General features: G+C 37.0%; 1 long non-coding RNA gene across 1 annotated transcript in view; it reads left to right on the top strand.

Annotated features, from left to right (window-relative positions):
* The window catches only part of LOC112662984 (uncharacterized), a 109,437-nt gene extending 95,474 nt beyond the window's left edge, over positions 1–13,963 (top strand). Inside the window, exons 2-3 of the long non-coding RNA XR_003138977.3 lie at positions 11,462–11,541; positions 13,685–13,963. This is a non-coding gene — a long non-coding RNA (uncharacterized LOC112662984). The remainder of the gene's footprint in view (positions 1–11,461; positions 11,542–13,684) is intronic.
* The last annotated feature ends 2,436 nt before the right edge of the window (positions 13,964–16,399 follow it).

The following is a 16,399-nucleotide window of genomic DNA, read 5'->3' as shown; positions in this document are numbered from 1 at the left end:
AAGGTAATTATGAATCTTTTTGGCTTTAGGAAGAAAAGAAGGGTCCATTGAATGGATTCTTTGATAACCTTAATGGAAGTTAAAATTTTTAGAAAGAAAACACTTAACTGGCTTTTCATTTTATATAAATAGAAATGTTTATAGTAATTTTACTGGGAACAGCAGCCTCAAGTGTTTTTTTTTTTTAAGTGTTTCAAATGCAGAAGAAAAATAAAGGGGGATCCCTGGGTGGCTCAGCGGTTTACTGCCTGCCTTTGGCCCAGGGTGCGATCCTGGAGTCCCGGGATCGAGTCCCACGTTGGGCTTCCAGCATGGAGCCTGCTTCTCCCTCCTCTTGTGTCTCTGCTTCTCTCTCTCTCTCTATGTCTATCATAAATACTCTCTCTATGTCTATCATAAATAAATAAATAAATCTTTAAAAAAAAAAAGAAAAATAAAGGGTGGAGTCTGCTTTTCAGCTTTGCTAAGAGTGACTATTTAACTGTTTTCTTTGCCAAGTCTTTTGAGCTTATTACTTAATTGATGGTTTTCTTCTTTTCTTCTAAAAAAGCAAATTATTAGTATCTTTATTCAGTAAAGAATCCAAATAAAATTTAAAGCACTCTTTTCTTTAATGGACTCTTTACTTTTTTATTAAAACCTTCTGTGTCAGGCATGGCCTTGGGATCTGTGTATTCAGAAATACACACCTCCTTCTCTAGAGAGTACAGGATCTCACAGAGTCAACTGCCAATACCAATTGTCATGTAATAGGGTAGGTGTTCTTACAGAATATAAACAGTTCTGAATAGGATTTTTCTACCTAGGATTAGAGAAGTTGGAAGATTTTTAAAAATATTTTTGAGGGGCAGAGATGGGAAGGGAAGGCTTAAAAAATAACCAAGTTTTTGCCAAATGATGAAATATGAGGCAGGCATCTCAAGTAGCTATTAACCTAATGATTTCTGTTAATTACCCAATACATTTTTTTGTCTTTATGTTAACTTCTGCGTGCCATTCATTCTCTTGGTCACTTGTTTATCCATTGATATGGATCATCAAAATTATTGTATTTATTAAACACCCTGTGTTGGCACTTTGCTAAGCAATGGTAAAAAGAATGAGCAAGACAGATGCCATACTTACCTTCATTTTATATGTCAGCCCCAATGGCTGGAGTTATAGACATGCAACTGTTTCAATCCAGAGGTTATTAAATTGCAGAATAGTTGAGTTATTATAGTTGGGTGGGTAACATGATTTGGTTTTGAACAAAAGTACAAGTCTTATTCTAAAGTGATTGGAAGCACTGGGGGTTATACAAGTCATTGGATCACAGTGTATATAAAAACCGGTTAGAAAAGCAAAGCAGAATTCTTCAGGAGCTTGATTTATGTACTTGTTTCCACACCATCTAAAAAAATTCCCTTTAACTACAACTTTGGAAGAACATAATAACACTATACAGAACACTTTTAGATATGGTATCTTGTTTGATCCTGACAGCATCCCTATGAATCATGAATATAGATTCCATGACCTTCCTAAAATACAGCAGTAGTATTTGCAAAATTTGGTATTCATTCCAGCAACTGTGATACACCTTGAGAAAGCTCTGGAATTCTTAGATGCCTCCCAGACCCATTTTTTAATAATTGTTTCTCTGATATATGTTTTTATTATTTCAAAACGACCTTTTCTTATTTAGCTTTCCCTTAACTAGAAGGCAAAGGTTTTCTTTCTTCCTTCCTTCCTCCCTCCCTCCTTTCTTTCTTTTTTCTTTTCTTTTCTTTTCTTTTTTTCTTTCTTTTCTTTTCTTTTCTTTTCTTTTCTTTTCTTTTCTTTCTTTTCTTTTCTTTTTCTTTCTTTTCTTTCCTTCTTTCCTTCTTTCTTTCTTTCTTTCTTTCTTTCTTTCTTTCTTTCTTTCTTTCTTTCTTTTCTTCTTTTCTTTTCTTTTCTTTTTCTTTTTCCTCCCTTCCTTCCTTCCTTCCTTTCTTTCTTTCTTTCTTCTTTCTTTCTTTCTTTCTTTCTTTCTTTCTTTCTTTCTTTCTTTTTCTCTCTTTCTTTCTTTCTCTTTTTTCCAGTAAAATACGTAAAACAGTGGTATAATGGTGCTACCAACATAGAAAGGTTTATTCTCCCCAAATAAAGTTGATTTAGGATGCCTGGGTGGCCCAGTCTTTTGTGTTCCATTCTTGATTTTGGCTCAGGTTGTGATCTCAGGGTTCTGGGATTGAGTTCTGCATTGGGCTCTGTCTGCACTCAGTGGGGAATCTGCTTGAGAATTCTCTCTCTGCCTCTCCGCCTGCTCATGTGCGCACGTGCATGCTCTCTCAAATAAATTTAAAAAACAACAAAATAAGGTAGATTTAGGCAATATAAGTGTATTTTTTTTGTCCTGGAAACAGAACTTCAATAAATTAGATGTAGTCACAAATGTAAAATTATATTTCTAAACATTGATATTTCACTTCATTATATGCTGTAAATGAGTGCTAAAAATGAAAACAAATTTGGGATTTCAAAGATACACAAAAACATAATCAATCAGTGGTCTGAATTCATCCTTCTGGTGAATCTCTTCCTTTTTTAGGATATTTGCTTTTTCTAAATCTGTGGACTTAAGGGATGTCAATGCAAAACCTAAGTGAAGAATTTAGAGCAACTTAGTTTCACTAGTGGAATAGATGGGGAGTAGAGATTAAGGAGGCAAGGAGCCTTTGACAAAGTTAGGCAGAGCTGGGGAGGGGCTTAATGTAGCTTAAGGGACATGGACTTTCAAGAGAAGTCTGAAGTCTGATGAGTGGAAACAAGAATATTGTAAAGAACTGTGATGAAGGGTTAGCAATTATTTATTAAACCTGTGTTCCTGCAAGACGCATTGCTTGATCTTATGAACTCAGTGGTGTTCTTGTGATTTCTTGAGGTTTGGAAAAACACAATTGCCAAAGGAGATAAGATGAGCTTGAAAGGAGGTAGAAAAGAGACCCTGAGAGGTGGGTAGAAATTTGAGGTTTAGGACTATTATTGTTAATGCCAGACTGTGGGCAACCTTTTTGAGCAAAAATAAACTCTAGCTTTTTCAGAAAAACTACTATAAATTAAAAAATAACTGATCATAAATTCAGACCCAAGCATAAGTCTTATCAGAATGACCATAAAATGAAGAGAAGGGAGAGCAATGATGCTAATCTTGTCGACTTCAAAATGCCACAGAGCTGGCAAACAGCAATAGTGCTGTGTGTCAGTATTTTAGAAAACCATCTTAATTGTCTTGCCAGCATAATCTCAGGATTTTCACTTTAAGGCAGCGCATGTATTCCTTTGTGAATGAAGAACAGTTTATTTAATTCAAGTAGCTTTTGTTGAGCATGTACTAAGTGAAAAAACAGTATCTAGTCTGGAAATCCTAGAGTTCTCCACCCCATAACCACTAGAGGCTGCTGATGTTTCAGCACACTGACTGAGGCAATAAATCTTCAGCAGCAAAAGGATTCAGACCAAAATGAATTGGTAAAAGATTTCTGGGACTAAGTTTTTTGTTGTTGTTGACATATGATTTGTACCCAATGAAATGCACAGTTGAGTACTCTCTTCTCTATGAGTTTTTTTTTTTTTTTCCCTGAATTCCTTGAGATCATATTATCCCTGGTCTTCCTCCTGCATCTCTGACTGTTCTGTCTCCAGTATGAGTACCTATCACTTCCCTAAATGTTGTTGCTCCTATATCATCTGCCTGATCATTTCTTCTCTTTTCAGGTTACACATTCTCTTTGTATTACGTTGTTTACAGTAAGCATTTGTATGCTCATTTATCACCACATCCATGTATCTAGACTCTGGTCTCCCATCTGCCTCATTCCTATGTATCCAACAAGCAATGGAACATCTTCACTTAGTGTTTCCATCAGAACTTTGAATTTTTCAGGTATACAACTGAACTTCTTGCCTTTCACTGCAAATATGCTTTTAATCGTGTTTTCATTATTTGTGCTAGTACAAACTATTCAAAACAATTCAAGCAATTGAGCACCTTTGTGTGACTAGAGATATGCCTAACATTATAGATCGGGTGACCCTGCTTTTGAGGAACTAATAGATTAGCCATTTATTCAAGACAAACCTGAACATCATTCTGGAGTTTTATTTCATCCTCACTGTACCCATCCAAAATCCCCCCCAAAATGCTACACCCCCCACATCATCAGGAGCCCTTCATTCTTCCTCTGGAACCTCTCAATTCCGTGCCTTTCTTCAACCACTACCTTGGCAAAATCTTTCTACTTTGTTTCCAGGATTCCCGTGCAGAAGGTAGTGTTATAATAGATTCAGACTCTGTACCTTGGGCATACAGGTAAGGAAAATATGAATTCTGATTGGCAGATCTTAGACTTTACTCATCAACTACTTATTGCTTTTCTTTAGGCATAAAGTAAATATATTAAAGTAGTAGAACATAGGGGGTAGGAGCAAGATGGCGGAAGAGTAGGGTCTCCAAATCACCTGTCTCCACCAAATTACCTAGAAAACCTTCAAATTATCCTGAAAATCTATCAATTCGGCCTGAGATTTAAAGAGAGACCAGCTGGAATGCAACAGTGAGAAGAGTTCGCGCTTCTATCAAGGTAGGAACACGGGGAAAAAGAAATAAAGAAACAAAGGCCTCCAAGGGGGAGGGGCCCAGGAGGAGCCGGGCTGAGGCCGGGGCGAGTGTCCCCAGGACAGGAGAGCCCTGTCCCAGAGACGCAGGAGCTGCACCGACCTTCCCGGGCGGAAAGGGGCTCGCAGGGACTTGGAGCAGGACCCAGGAGGGCGAGGATGCCCTCCGGCTCCCTGGGACAGTAACAGATACCTGCGCCCCGGGAGAGTGCGCTGAGCTCCCTAAGGGCTGCAGCGCGCACGGCGGGACCCGGAGCAGCTCGGGAGGCTCGGGCAGAGGAAGAGGCTCCGTGCGGAGGGGGCTGCGCGGTTCCAGCAGCAGCTCGGAGGGGCTCGGGCGGCTCCGCGGAGGGGGCTGCGCGGCCCGGGAGCGCGAATCCACATGGAACTTTCTCCAGAATAGACCACATATTGGGTCACAAATCGGGTCTGAACCGATACCAAAAGATTGGGATCGTCCCCTGCATATTCTCAGACCATAATGCCTTGAAATTAGAACTAAATCACAACAAGAAGTTTGGAAGGACCTCAAACACGTGGAGGTTAAGGACCATCCTGCTAAAAGATAAAAGGGTCAACCAGGAAATTAAGGAAGAATTAAAAAGATTCATGGAAACTAATGAGAATGAAGATACAACCGTTCAAAATCTTTGGGATGCAGCAAAAGCAGTCCTAAGGGGGAAATACATCGCAATACAAGCATCCATTCAAAAACTGGAAAGAACTCAAATACAAAAGCTAACCTTACACATAAAGAAGCTAGAGAAAAAACAGCAAATAGATCCTACACCCAAGAGAAGAAGGGAGTTAATAAAGATTCGAGCAGAACTCAACGAAATCGAGACCAGAAGAACTGTGGAACAGATCAACAGAACCAGGAGTTGGTTCTTTGAAAGAATTAATAAGATAGATAAACCATTAGCCAGCCTTATTAAAAAGAAGAGAGAGAAGACTCAAATTAATAAAATCATGAATGAGAAAGGAGAGATCACTACCAACACCAAGGAAATACAAACGATTTTAAAAACATATTATGAACAGCTATACGCCAATAAATTAGGCAATCTAGAAGAAATGGACGCATTCCTGGAAAGCCACAAACTACCAAAACTGGAACAGGAAGAAATAGAAAACCTTAACAGGGAGGAAATTGAAGCAGTCATCAAAAACCTCCCAAGACACAAGAGTCCAGGGCCAGATGGCTTCCCAGGGGAATTCTGTCAAACGTTTAAAGAAGAAACCATACCTATTCTCCTAAAGCTGTTTGGAAAGATAGAAAGAGATGGAGTACTTCCAAATTCGTTCTATGAGGCCAGCATCACCTTAATTCCAAAACCAGACAAAGACCCCACCAAAAAGGAGAATTACAGACCAATATTCCTGATGAACATGGATGCAAAAATTCTCAACAAGATACTGGCCAATAGGATCCAACAATACATTAAGAAAATTATTCACCATGACCAAGTAGGATTTATCCCCGGGACACAAGGCTGGTTCAACACTCGTAAAACAATCAATGTGATTCACCTTATCAGCAAGAGAAAAATCAAGAACCATATGATCATCTCATTAGATGCAGAGAAAGCATTTGACAAAATACAGCATCCATTCCTGATCAAAATTCTTCAGAGTGTAGGGATAGAGGGAACATTCCTCGACATCTTATGAGCCATCTATGAAAAGCCCACAGCAAATATCATTCTCAATGGGGAAGCACTGGGAGCCTTTCCCCTAAGATCAGGAACAAGACAGGGATGTCCACTCTCACCACTGCTGTTCAACATAGTACTGGAAGTCCTAGCCTCAGCAATCAGACAACAAAAAGACATTAAAGGCATTCAAATTGGCAAAGAAGAAGTCAAACTCTCCCTCTTCGCCGATGACATGATACTCTACGTAGAAAACCCAAAAGTCTCCACCCCAAGATTGCTAGAACTCATACAGCAATTTGGTAGCGTGGCAGGATACAAAATCAATGCCCAGAAATCAGTGGCATTTCTATACACTAACAATGAGACTGAAGAAAGAGAAATTAAGGAGTCAATCCCATTTACAATTGCACCCAAAAGCATAAGATACCTAGGAATAAACCTAACCAAAGATGTAAAGGATCTATACCCTCAAAACTATAGAACACTTCTGAAAGAAATTGAGGAAGACACAAAGAGATGGAAAAATATTCCATGCTCATGGATTGGCAGAATTAATATTGTGAAAATGTCAATGTTACCCAGGGCAATATACACGTTTAATGCAATCCCTATCAAAATACCATGGACTTTCTTCAGAGAGTTAGAACAAATTATTTTAAGATTTGTGTGGAATCAGAGAAGACCCCGAATAGCCAGGGGAATTTTAAAAAAGAAAACCATAGCTGGGGGCATCACAATGCCAGATTTCAGGTTGTACTACAAAGCTGTGGTCATCAAGACACAGCACAGTACTGGCACAAAAACAGACACATAGATCAATGGAACAGAATAGAGATTCCAGAAGTGGACCCTGAACTTTATGGGCAACTAATATTCGATAAAGGAGGAAAGACTATCCATTGGAAGAAAGACAGTCTCTTCAATAAATGGTGCTGGGAAAACTGGACATCCACATGCAGAAGAATGAAACTAGACCACTCTCTTTCACCATACACAAAGATAAACTCAAAATGGATGAAAGATCTAAATGTGAGACAAGATTCCATCAAAATCCTAGAGAAGAACACAGGCAACACCCTTTTTGAACTCGGCCATAGTAACTTCTTGCAAGATACATCCACGAAGGCAAAAGAAACAAAAGCAAAAATGAACTATTGGGACTTCATCAAGATAAGAAGCTTTTGCACAGCAAAGGATACAGTCAACAAAACTCAAAGACAACCTACAGAATGGGAGAAGATTTTTGCAAATGACCTATCAGATAAAGGGCTAGTTTCCAAGATCTATAAAGAACTTATTAAACTCAACACCAAGAAACAAACAATCCAATCATGAAATGGGCAAAAGACATGAACAGAAATCTCACAGAGGAAGACATAGACATGGCCAACATGCATATGAGAAAATGCTCTGCATCACTTGCCATCAGGGAAATACAAATCAAAACTACAATGAGATACCACCTCACACCAGTGAGAATGGGGCAAATTAACAAGGCAGGAAACAACAAATGTTGGAGAGGATGCAGAGAAAAGGGAACCCTCTTACACTGTTGGTGGGAATGTGAACTGGTGCAGCCACTCTGGAAAACTGTGTGGAGGTTCTTCAAAGAGTTAAAAATAGACCTGCCCTATGACCCAGCAATTGCACTGTTGGGGATTTACCCCAAAGATACAAATGCAATGAAACGCTGGGACACCTGCACCCCGATGTTTATAGCAGCAATGGCCACGATAGCCAAACTGTGGAAGGAGCCTCGGTGTCCAACGAAAGATGAATGGATAAAGAAGATGTGGTTTATGTATACAATGGAATATTACTCAGCTATTAGAAATGACAAATCCCCACCATTTGCTTCAACGTGGATAGAACTGGAGGGTATTATGCTGAGTGAAGTAAGTCAGTCGGAGAAGGACAAACATTATATGTTCTCATTCATTTGGGGAATATAAATAATAGTGAAAGGGAATATAAGGGAAGGGAGAAGAAATGTGTGGGAAATATCAGAAAGGGAGACAGAACGTAAAGACTGCTAACTCTGGGAAACGAACTAGGGGTGGTAGAAGGGGAGGAGGGCGGGGGGTGGGAGTGAATGGGTGACGGGCACTGGGGGTTATTCTGTATGTTAGTAAATTGAACACCAATAAAAAATAAATTAAAAAAAGTAGTAGAACATAAATATAATTAATAAAGTAGATAATTCATTATGAGGAAATCTGCTAAGTAATGCCTATTTATAATCCATGGATTTTCCTTTTATTAGTTAAGTCTATGCTAATCTTCTCAATAGATTGTTATTTGAATATTCACTTCTGGTTCACCTTGGATTCCACCTCAGGTTTAGACTCTCTTGATACTGTTATTTTCCTGAGTTTAGGCTACTTTGACAGAGACATTCTCTAGGCTGCTTTTTCCAGTTGTTCTCATCTTACCTCTGTGTTTCTCTCATGGTGCCTGCCTGCCCACAGGCCCAAATTGCTGCACTTGAAAATGTTCACTCTACTTAGTTTAAATTAAAGGGATTGCTTTATTTTTTTGCTTTTCAAGCTCATTGCATCACAAAAATCTTAGTTAACTGGAAATTTTGAAAACACCTAGTTAAATTTCCCAATCAGTACTGGAGATGCTCTGAGCTCTGAGTTGCTGTCTTTTTGCTCACATGGCAAAAGAGGCAAAAACAGCTGAATGATACAGCTGAGAAACATGTGTACATCACCTAGCTATAAAAGGCATTCAAAATAAGCCTTATGCTTTCTCTGGTGTTCTCTTTCCCACTTTGTTCATTTCCACTGTTTCTCATCTCATATCCCTGTGGACAGTGATGCTTAGAACATCCCTCCGTGCATTTTCATGAAGGGATAGGATTTTTACTCTTTCCCTTTGAAGAGAAGGCATTTGTCTGCTCCCTGAATTCTACCCCTTACATTTTTTCCCTCTTGGAAGAGGAATGGATAATACTGGTGAGAAACATTCAGTAGTCTCTCTGAAGACACTTTCATTGGTTTCTTCTGTCTCTTCTTGCCTTCCCTTTTCTTGGCACCAAAGTACCTAACAGTAGACTCAGTTCAGCCTCAAGGCCTTTCTTGCTAATAAAGACAGGCCAGAGTCTTCTAGTAGCCTTTAGATCCACTCCTCCACAAAGGAATACCAGGATTCTAGGTTTGAGGGTAAAGAAAAAAGGACCAAGCCAAATTTGGGCCATGCTTCAAGGTACATTCTAAAATACAGCTTTACAGGTAGTAAAGTTCCTGTTTTGGCAATGGGGCACTCCTCCCTATTACTCTTTGTTTCACTTAGGTTGGGATTTCAGGGAAGACTAAATATTGTTCCTTCTTCCAGATTCTGAACCAATTAGGCCTGTAGGCAGCTAAGCAAATAGGAAAGAGAGACAGAGAGAAAGAGAGAAATCAGTCAATCAAGGTTAAGATCCATACATGCAATATTGCATCAAACCCATTAACCATTCCCAACTGGGAGCTGTGGATATGACATATCCTCAGTGGTTTATATTTATTTAATATGCATTTAGCTGGGCCATAACTCTATGATAAACATTGTGCTAAGCATCAGAATTTCAACAATGAATACAGGAATACATTCCTAGTTTCATGGGACCTACATATTTACAATCTAAATGGGAGGATAAAATGAGTAATTTAGAATGAGCTTTATAATCAGCCAGACCTGAAATCAAATTCTGACTGCATAAAGTATTAACTGTGATAAAATACATTTGGTTGGTTATTTTCTTAACTCTTTATTATAATGCGTAGCCCTGGGCATTTTATCATTTCCTATTATGGAGTCAGAATGAATTAGTAGGAAGAAGATTGGATTAGGAGTCAAAAGACTTGAATGCTGGGGCATTTGGCTGGCTCAGTCAGTAGAGCGTGAAATTCTCAATCTTGCGGTAATGGGTTCAAGCCACACTTTGGATATAGAGATTACTTAAAAATAGAATCTTTAAAGAAAAAAAAAATTCAGTGCCAATTCAGGCCCATGAACTACTTGTCTTTTGCCTTTGCAAAAGTCATTAATTTTTCTGAAGTTCTCTTTCCTTGTCTGCATTTTGGAGAAATTCAGAGTGTTTTGGTGAAGATTATAGGAGATCGTGAAGTTAAGAACCAAACTTTGGCACATCTTAGCTGTGTAGTGATTGTCAGCTCCAGCCTGTTGCACTGGTTAAGTGTCTCCATTCTTACACAACTAGCCCTAGACTCCTTTGGACTTTTCCAGAGGTGATGATTTGAAGTTTTATATTTTTTGATCTTTTAAATTTTTATGTCTTTATATGAGTTGCCATTAGGGAAGAAAATAGAGCCCTTCTTCCAGAGGGAAATAGATCTTGTGACATCTTCTACTTATATCCATCAGCCTGACAATGTTTTCACATATATAGCTTCTACAGTTGGAAAATAAAAGCTTTCTCTAGACTGTTAAGGTACTTTAACTGTAACTTACATTTAAACTAAATATACCAGGTCTTTACAGAATGTGGGAAGTGTAATTTCATAACCAAACTATTTGATATTCTAAATAAAAGAAGATATTTCTAACATGCAAATTGCTGACATTTGCCAATATATTTGCAAAATACCAGTGTAGCCAGAGGGAATTTGTCTATAAATGTTCCACATGATGTTCAAGTAATGAATTCCTTGTATTAAGCCACTCTAAAACATAGTTACTTCCCAGTTATGATCCCAAGGTTTTGCCTGTTTTAACAAATATTTTTTAATCCCCAATGTGGAAAGAGAAATTAATCTATTTCAGTTGGAATTATTCATGATACTCACCCAATTTATAATTCAAAAAGCCTATTAGAAGCCTATACTTTCAGATATAATAGAACTTTATTTTAAGGTATTTCATAGATTAAGTTATAAAGATTTATAGTTGTTCAGATCATCCCTAACACACTTTTAAAATTATAGTTTTTGAGAATATTTTATATTCCAGACCTTGTTGTAGGGTCTGTAACATAATTTAGTTTTTCCTAATCATATGTGTATAAATTTGCAAACTTTTTCTGCCCTCCTTATCATCTAGTTAGTTATGAACAATAATGGACTCTTAAGGTAAGTCAGTCCTAGAGGTCAGCTTAAGTGTAGAATTTCAATTTACCAAAACTATATAGTTTATAATAGTCTCTTCTCTCTAATTAACAGTTGCTCATTGATTTATTCTACGAGTTCTCAGTGCCCACTATGTGCGAGGAAGAGAAAGAAAGCATACACTTGAGACACAGGTAAGCAATATTGTTTTGATCTATAGCACTTACCGTTCTTTTTTTCTTTCTTAAGATTTTTATTTTTTCGTGAGAGAGAGAGAGAGAGAGAGGCAGAGTTATAAGCAATTGATTCAAGTTTATACAAACTTGAAAATTGAACAAGAGCAGTCCTGAAGCCGGTGTTTGCCCTCGCTCTAATCTATTCCTATTTCCAAAAAAAAATATGATACTCTCCTAAGACTGTGTGTTGGCTAAACTTTATGTGTCAACATGGCTAAGCTGTGGGGCCTAGTGGTTTGGTCAAATGAAAGTCTAAATATGTCAAGATGTTTTATAGATGTGATCAGTTGTTTTTAAGTAAATCAGTTGTCTTTAAGTAAACAGATTATCCTTTAGAATGTGAGTGGGCTTCATTCAGTCAGAGACCATAGGAACAAAAACTGAGGTTTCCAGAGAAGGAATTCTGCTTTAAGATTGTAATAAAAATCCTCACTTAATATCCAGCCTGCCAGCCAGCCCTACAAGCTTCAAACTCAGCACTATATAGTATCAACCTCTGTATGAGTTTCTAGCCTGCTGGCCTGCCCTATGAATTTTAGACTTGTTATCTCCACCATGTATGAGCCAGTTTCTGTTGGTTCTGTTTCTCTGGAGAACCCTGTTAGAGTGTACACAATATCTTTTTATTAAGCTTAGCTTAGCTTAACTTCCTTCCTTTATCATTTTATTAATTGGTCAAAAATAACTAATATGGAGACGTCTGGGTGGTTTAGTGGTTGAGCATCCACCTTCGGCTCAGATTGTGATCCTAGGGTCCTGGGATGGAGTTCCACATCGGGCTTCCCGTGGGGAGCCTGCTTCTCTCTCTGCCTGTCTCTCTGCCTCTCTCCCTGTGTGTCACTCATGAATAAATAAATAATCTTTTTAAAAATAACTAATATATTTTCTTTGTGGTTGGCATATTTGTACTAAGTGCTAGGTCTTATTTTTTTTGTCAAAAGTAGGTATAGTTAACTCTAATGAATGGTTATAAGTGGGAAAGAAGTATAGGAAACATTACTGTCCCTCATTCAAAATATAAATATTTTGCTTATTTTGGTTGTATACCTGAAGCTAGCTTCTGAACAGTTTTTCACATCTATTTTGTTGCTAATTTAATTGTGTTATATATTATTTAAGTTGGAAATTTTTGTGTGCTGGGACCAATAGAAATATTTCTTACCACCCCCATACCTATAGGACACTATACCACACTTTGAGCTATACAGTTGCAGAATAAGCTAATCCATTTATAATCTAGTTCAGCATTTTGCAAACTTTACTATTTGAATACTATGTTACTTTTTTGCCATAATTTTTGCCACCTATGCTCTCATTTACTTAATATTTTAATATAATTTCACATTTTATGCAAATAAACTTATTTAAAAAGTAAACTTTAGATCACTATCATAAATGAAAATCTAATATTTTCCTTAAGTAAAATGTAAGGATGAAAAATGAGTATGAACATAACAAAACAATATACAAGTATACCTTGTTTTGTTGTGCTTTCTAGAATATAGTGTTTTTTACAAATTAAAGTTTTGTGACAACACTGTATTGAGCAAGTATATTGGTACCATTTTTCTAACAGCATTTACTCATTCTGTATCTCCGTGTCACATTATGGTAATTCTTGCAATATTTCATACTTTTTCATTATTATTATTATATGTTACACTGTTTTGTGTTCAGTGATACGACTCTCTGAAAGCTCATGTGATTAGCATTTTGGCAGTATTTTAAAATTAAGGTATGTACATTGATTTTTTTATTTTTTATTTTTATTTATTTATTTATCTATTTACTTATTTATTTATTTATTCATGACAGATATATAGAGACAGAGACAGAGACACAGGCAGAGGGAGAAGTAGGCTCCATGCAGGGAGCCTGACGTGGGACTCGATCCCGGGTCTCTAGGATCAGGCCCTGCGCTGAAGGCGGTGCTAAACTGCTGAGCCACCAGGGCTGCCCCTGTACATTGATTTTTTTTTTGACATAATGCTATTGCATACTTAATAGACTACCATATAGTGTAAACATAACTTTTATATATGCATTAGGAAACCAGAATATTTATTTGACTGACTTTTTTGTAATATTCACTTTATTGCAGTAGTCTAGAACTAAATCTGCAGTAACTCTGAGGTATGCCCAGTGGATTATGGTTGTCCCTTAAATACTGAGTCTGAGGCCTGTATTCTTCTGGTTAAAAAGAAGATTATGAAGTGTTAGTCATACTAACTCTGAGCTGAATTTTTCTCACAATGGAACTCAAGAATGAAGAATACCTTTGTTATTATTATTATTATTAATATTATTGTTTATTATTATTATTATTATTGTTAATATTATTATTAATATTATTATTATTATTATTATTGTTATTATTATTTAGTTGAAGTTATTTAATGCTACCAACTAAAATTATCTCACACTTTAATAAAAAGAAACCTAATCCGCTTCTCTTCCCCGTTGTTGACTTTCACTTGAATGTACTTGGTAAATGGCTAGTCTGTCAAACAGACTTCATGAGAAATCACATTCTCATTTACTAAATACTTTAGTTGAGAGAACACTTCGTCTTCCAGTGAAGTAACATCTATTCCTTTAGCCATTGGTCTTGGATCAGCCATCTCTACCTAGACCATAAAGTCTAATCTCTCATTCATAAAATATTTTTCTCTTCATTATCATCTTCATTTCCTATCTTAGGCTTTGTCATATTGACATATGACACTGCTTTTACTGAATTCACATGCACATGTATCACAACATTCACAGTGGTTAAGAGGACAAAGAAGAGCAATTTCTTGCAAAGAGAAATTCTTTTAGGAGGAAAAAGTCAAAGAAGTTTTACTTTGTTGTTTTCCTGTAGCAGAGATACTATTTTTATTGTTTTTGTAGCATTATTTGTGAACTACACATAACCCTAAAACACTCATCAAATGAGTTCGGTTTTATTTAATGAAGAATTTTAGAATTTCCCTGTGTGAAATACTCTTAAAGTTATCTGTTAAAAACAAACAGAAAGTCTAAAGTAAATCATATATATTTGTTTACTGTAGAAAACATGGACACAATGGGACAGGTAATTCACGGATATAAGACAAAAATTCAGTTTGGGATCATTATTGGTCAAGAGTTCTTATAGTCTTCTTGGGAAAGGGAAGGAAAGAGGGATAGATCTTGATATTAGTGGATGCTAGGAAGTTGATAGAGATGAAGTTGCATGGCTATTTGAAGATAATTTCTGAAACAAATCTCTGAGTAACAATTTGTTTATGGTTTCAAGTGCCCTTGTCAAAATATGTGATTTAAAAAATTAGAGTTGTGATGATTTTTAGGCACAACACCAAAGGTACAATACTTGAAAGAAATAATTGATGGGCTGGACTTCATTAAAAAACAAAACCACCAAACTTCTGCTCTGCAAAAGACAATGTCAAGGAATAAGAAGCTACATATTGGGAGAAAATATTTCCAAAAGCCACAAATAGAAAGATGTCCTATCATATGTAATCAGGGAAATGCAAATGAAAACAACAATGAGATACTACTGTACACCTATTACAATGGCCATATCCAGAATACTAGACAACACAAAAGGCTGGTGAAGATGTGGAGCAACAGGAATTTTCATTCAGTTTTGGTAGGAATGCAAAATGCTACAGCCACTTTCAAAGACAGTTTGGAAGTTTTTTATAAAACTAAACACACTCTCATCATATGGTCCAGCACTGACACTCCTTGGTATTTACTTAAAAGAGTTAAAAGCTTATGTCCACACAAAAACCTGCACACAGATATTTATAGTAGCTTTACTCATAATTGCCAAAGCTTGAAGGCGACCAAGATGTTCTTCAGTAGGTGAATGAATATGTAAGCTGTAGTACAGGCAGACAATTGAATATTATTCAGTGCTAAAAAGAAACAAACTATCAAGGCATGAAAAAACATGGAAGAACCCAAAATGCGTATTACAAAATGAAAAAAGCTGATCTGAAAAATCTACAAATAGTATGATATTCTGGAAAAGGTAAAAGTACAGAGACAGTAAAAAGGTCAGTGGTTCCAGGGGTGAGGGTGAGGAGAAGGATGAATAACTGGAGCACAGAGAATTTTAGGGCAATGAAAATACTCTGTATGATCCTGTAATGATGGCACATGTCATTATATATTTCTCCAAACCCATGGAAAGTACAACACCCAAGGTGAACTGTAATGTGGACTTTGGGGTAGACAGTGATGTTCCATGTAGGTTCACCAGTTCCAACAAATGTACTACCCCAGTAGGGGTTGTTAATAGTGGGGAATGCTGTGCATTTGTGGAGGCAGAATAATCTATGTTCTCAATTTCTCTGTGGACCTAAAACTGCTCTAAGATTTTTTTTTCTTTAAAAAAATTAAGGGAGCTTTATAATTTGAGTTACAACCTAATATTTTTGTCTTGGTTTTACTCTATTTGGGTCAAATAAAAACTTGGTTTATTAATCTATTTGCTACCTAGTGAATATAGCAGTACGGACTTGATACAAAGCCTCTTGTCATAGAGTAGAGGATGCTAATCACTTACTCTGTGATCCCTTTGAGTCCTAAACAATTGTGATATCAGCATAAGGAGTTTTAGAAAGTACAATTGGTATCTGTGGCTAAAACAAGGTTTCTTATAACTCTTTTTGAGTTTAGGATATTCAGGGCCCCAGAGAACTCTCTGTAAAAATCTATGCAGTCACAGGTAGAGACTAGCTGTGCTTTAAGACACTCCCTAACACAGACCTCTTTACTTCCCATGGGGTAGAGTGCTCTTCCACTTGGAGAGGAGATCTGC

This window comes from Canis lupus, chromosome 20, assembly GCF_003254725.2.
Source record: "Canis lupus dingo isolate Sandy chromosome 20, ASM325472v2, whole genome shotgun sequence".
NCBI classification, from domain to species: Eukaryota; Metazoa; Chordata; class Mammalia; order Carnivora; family Canidae; genus Canis; species Canis lupus.
This window is presented reverse-complemented; position numbering and strand designations above follow the sequence as displayed.